At 61.8% G+C, this 4,633-nt stretch overlaps 1 non-coding gene across 1 annotated transcript; it reads left to right on the top strand.

Annotated features, from left to right (window-relative positions):
• Positions 1–4,071: 4,071 nt before the first annotated feature.
• Positions 4,072–4,190, top strand: LOC148058308 (5S ribosomal RNA). The gene has a single exon (XR_015709960.1). It is a non-coding gene; the product is annotated as a 5S ribosomal RNA (ribosomal RNA).
• The last annotated feature ends 443 nt before the right edge of the window (positions 4,191–4,633 follow it).

Below are 4,633 nucleotides of genomic sequence, written 5' to 3'. Positions count from 1 at the left end.
TTGGGGCATTTTTAAACACTTTAGCCTTTTTTTCCCTCTCCCACCCACAATCCCTCCTCCTGCGGGGATGGAGAACCAGGGGCCTGGGTGACATCCTCATGCGGGGATGGGCTACCAGGAGGCTGGGGAACATTTTCAACACTTTGGGGCATTTTTAAACACTTTGCTCTTTTTTTTCCCTCTCCCACCCACAATCCCTCCTCCTGCGGGGATGGAGAACCAGGGGCCTGGGTGACATCCTCATGCGGGGATGGGGTACCAGGAGGCCGGGGAACATTTTCAACACTTTGGGGCATTTTTAAACACTTTAGCCTTTTTTTCCCTCTCCCACCCACAATCCCTCCTCCTGCGGGGATGGAGAACCAGGGGCCTGGGTGACATCCTCATGCGGGGATGGGGTACCAGGAGGCCGGGGAACATTTTCAACACTTTGGGGCATTTTTAAACACTTTGCTCTTTTTTTCCCCTCTCCCAACCAGGGGGCCTGGGGAGCCTCCTCCTGCGGGGATGGGGAACCAGGGGCCTGGGGAACATTTTCAACACTTTGGGGCATTTTTAAACACTTTGCTCTTTTTTTCCCCTCTCCCAACCAGGGGGCCTGGGGAGCCTCCTCCTGCGGGGATGGGGAACCAGGGGCCTGGGGAACATTTTCAACACTTTGGGGCATTTTTAAACACTTTGCTCTTTTTTTCCCCTCTCCCAACCAGGGGGCCTGGGGAGCCTCCTCCTGCGGGGATGGGGAACCAGGGGCCTGGGGAACATTTTCAACACTTTGGGGCATTTTTAAACACTTTGCTCTTTTTTTCCCCTCTCCCAACCAGGGGGCCTGGGGAGCCTCCTCCTGCGGGGATGGGGAACCAGGGGCCTGGGGAACATTTTCAACACTTTGGGGCATTTTTAAACACTTTGCTCTTTTTTTCCCCTCTCCCAACCAGGGGGCCTGGGGAGCCTCCTCCTGCGGGGATGGGGAACCAGGGGCCTGGGGAACATTTTCAACACTTTGGGGCATTTTTAAACACTTTGCTCTTTTTCCCCCTCTCCCAACCAGGGGGCCTGGGGAGCCTCCTCCTGCGGGGATGGGGAACCAGGGGCCTGGGGAACATTTTCAACACTTTGGGGCATTTTTAAACACTTTGCTCTTTTTTTCCCCTCTCCCAACCAGGGGGCCTGGGGAGCCTCCTCCTGCGGGGATGGGGAACCAGGGGCCTGGGGAACATTTTCAACACTTTGGGGCATTTTTAAACACTTTGCTCTTTTTTTTCCCTCTCCCAACCAGGGGGCCTGGGGAGCCTCCTCCTGCGGGGATGGGGAACCAGGGGCCTGGGGAACATTTTCAACACTTTGGGGCATTTTTAAACACTTTGCTCTTTATCCCCCTCTCCCAACCAGGGGGCCTGGGGAGCCTCCTCCTGCGGGGATGGGGAACCAGGGGCCTGGGGAACATTTTCAACACTTTGGGGCATTTTTAAACACTTTGCTCTTTTTTTCCCCTCTCCCAACCAGGGGGCCTGGGGAGCCTCCTCCTGCGGGGATGGGGAACCAGGGGCCTGGGGAACATTTTCAACACTTTGGGGCATTTTTAAACACTTTGCTCTTTATCCCCCTCTCCCAACCAGGGGGCCTGGGGAGCCTCCTCCTGCGGGGATGGGGAACCAGGGGCCTGGGGAACATTTTCAACACTTTGGGGCATTTTTAAACACTTTGCTCTTTTTTTCCCCTCTCCCAACCAGGGGGCCTGGGGAGCCTCCTCCTGCGGGGATGGGGAACCAGGGGCCTGGGGAACATTTTCAACACTTTGGGGCATTTTTAAACACTTTGCTCTTTTTCCCCCTCTCCCAACCAGGGGGCCTGGGGAGCCTCCTCCTGCGGGGATGGGGAACCAGGGGCCTGGGGAACATTTTCAACACTTTGGGGCATTTTTAAACACTTTGCTCTTTTTTTCCCCTCTCCCAACCAGGGGGCCTGGGGAGCCTCCTCCTGCGGGGATGGGGAACCAGGGGCCTGGGGAACATTTTCAACACTTTGGGGCATTTTTAAACACTTTGCTCTTTTTTTTCCCTCTCCCAACCAGGGGGCCTGGGGAGCCTCCTCCTGCGGGGATGGGGAACCAGGGGCCTGGGGAACATTTTCAACACTTTGGGGCATTTTTAAACACTTTGCTCTTTATCCCCCTCTCCCAACCAGGGGGCCTGGGGAGCCTCCTCCTGCGGGGATGGGGAACCAGGGGCCTGGGGAACATTTTCAACACTTTGGGGCATTTTTAAACACTTTGCTCTTTTTTTCCCCTCTCCCAACCAGGGGGCCTGGGGAGCCTCCTCCTGCGGGGATGGAGAACCAGGGGGCCTGGGGAGCCTCCTCCTGCGGGGATGGAGAACCAGGGCGCCTGGGGAGCCTCCTCCTGCGGGGATGGAGAACCAGGGGGCCTGGGGAGCCTCCTCCTGCGGGGATGGGGAACCAGGGGCCTGGGGGGCCTCCTCCTGCGGGGATGGAGAACCAGGGGGCCTGGGGAGCCTCCTCCTGCGGGGATGGGGAACCAGGGGGCCTGGGGAGCCTCCTCCTGCGGTGATGGAGAACCAGGGGCCTGGGGAGCCTCCTCCTGCGGGGATGGAGAACCAGGGGGCCTGGGGAGCCTCCTCCTGCGGGCATGGAGAACCAGGGGGCCTGGGGAGCCTCCTCCTGCGGGGATGGGGAACCAGGGGGCCTGGGGAGCCTCCTACTGCGGGGATGGAGAACCAGGGGCCTGGGGAGCCTCCTCCTGCGGGGATGGAGAACCAGGGGGCCTGGGGAGCCTCCTCCTGCGGGCATGGAGAACCAGGGGGCCTGGGGAGCCTCCTCCTGCGGGGATGGGGAACCAGGGGGCCTGGGGAGCCTCCTCCTGCGGGGATGGAGAACCAGGGGGCCTGGGGAGCCTCCTCCTGCGGGCATGGAGAACCAGGGGGCCTGGGGAGCCTCCTCCTGCGGGGATGGAGAACCAGGGGGCCTGGGGAGCCTCCTCCTGCGGGGATGGAGAACAAGGGGCCTGGGGAGCCTCCTCCTGCGGGGATGGAGAACCAAGGGGCCTGGGGAGCCTCCTCCTGCGGGCATGGAGAACATGGGGGCCTGGGGAGCCTCCTCCTGCGGGGATGGAGAACCAGGGGGCCTGGGGAGCCTCCTCCTGCGGGGATGGGGAACCAGGGGGCCTGGGGAGCCTCCTCCTGCGGTGATGGGGAACCATGGGGCCTGGGGAGCCTCCTCCTGCGGGGATGGAGAACCAGGGGGCCTGGGGAGCCTCCTCCTGCGGGGATGGAGAACCAGGGCGCCTGGGGAGCCTCCTCCTGCGGGGATGGAGAACCAGGGGCCTGGGGAGCCTCCTCCTGCGGGGATGGAGAACCAAGGGGCCTGGGGAGCCTCCTCCTGCGGGCATGGAGAACATGGGGGCCTGGGGAGCCTCCTCCTGCGGGCATGGAGAACATGGGGGCCTGGGGAGCCTCCTCCTGCGGGGATGGAGAACCAGGGGGCCTGGGGAGCCTCCTCCTGCGGGGATGGAGAACCAGGGGGCCTGGGGAGCCTCCTCCTGCGGGCATGGAGAACCAGGGGGCCTGGGGAGCCTCCTCCTGCGGGCATGGAGAACCAGGGGGCCTGGGGAGCCTCCTCCTGCGGGCATGGAGAACCAGGGGGCCTGGGGAGCCTCCTCCTGCGGGGATGGGGAACCAGGGGGCCTGGGGAGCCTCCTCCTGCACCAGGGGGCCTGGGGAGCCTCCTCCTGCACCAGGGGGCCTGGGGAGCCTCCTCCTGCGGGGATGGGGAACCAGGGGGCCTGGGGAGCCTCCTCCTGCGGTGATGGGGAACCATGGGGCCTGGGGAGCCTCCTCCTGCGGGGATGGGGAACCAGGGGGCCTGGGGAGCCTCCTCCTGCGGGGATGGGGAACCAGGGGCCTGGGGAGCCTCCTCCTGCACCAGGGGGCCTGGGGAGCCTCCTCCTGCGGGGATGGGGAACCAGGGGGCCTGGGGAGCCTCCTCCTGCGGGGATGGGGAACCAGGGGCCTGGGGAACATTTTCAACACTTTGGGGCATTTCACAAGCGCTTCCCTCGCTTACGGCCACACCACCCTGAATGAGCCCGATCTCGTCTGATCTCGGAAGCCAAGCAGGGTCGGGCCCAGTTAGTACTTGGATGGGAGACCGCCTGGGAATACTGGGTGCTGTAAGCATTTTTTTTTGCCATTATTTGTGGGTCAGAAAGTGAGAAAAGTGACCTAAAATAGAACCGGGACTAGGCGGCAGTTCCCCCCACCAGGCGGCGGCATTTGGGGCATTATTTGTGGGTCAGAAAGTGAGAAAAGTGACCTAAAATAGAACCGGGACTAGGCGGCAGTTCCCCCCACCAGGCGGCGGCATTTGGGGCATTATTTGTGGGTCAGAAAGTGAGAAAAGTGACCTAAAATAGAACCGGGACTAGGCGGCAGTTCCCCCCACCAGGCGGCGGCATTTGGGGCATTATTTGTGGGTCAGAAAGTGAGAAAAGTGACCTAAAATAGAACCGGGACTAGGCGGCAGTTCCCCCCACCAGGCGGCGGCATTTGGGGCATTATTTGTGGGTCAGAAAGTGAGAAAAGTGACCTAAAATAGAACCGGGACTAGGCGGCAGTTCCCC

This window comes from Callionymus lyra, unplaced genomic scaffold, assembly GCF_982586985.1.
Source record: "Callionymus lyra unplaced genomic scaffold, fCalLyr1.hap1.1 HAP1_SCAFFOLD_95, whole genome shotgun sequence".
NCBI classification, from domain to species: domain Eukaryota; kingdom Metazoa; phylum Chordata; class Actinopteri; order Syngnathiformes; family Callionymidae; genus Callionymus; species Callionymus lyra.
The sequence above is the reverse complement of the archived record's forward strand: the minus strand, read 5'-3'. Positions and strand labels throughout refer to the sequence as shown.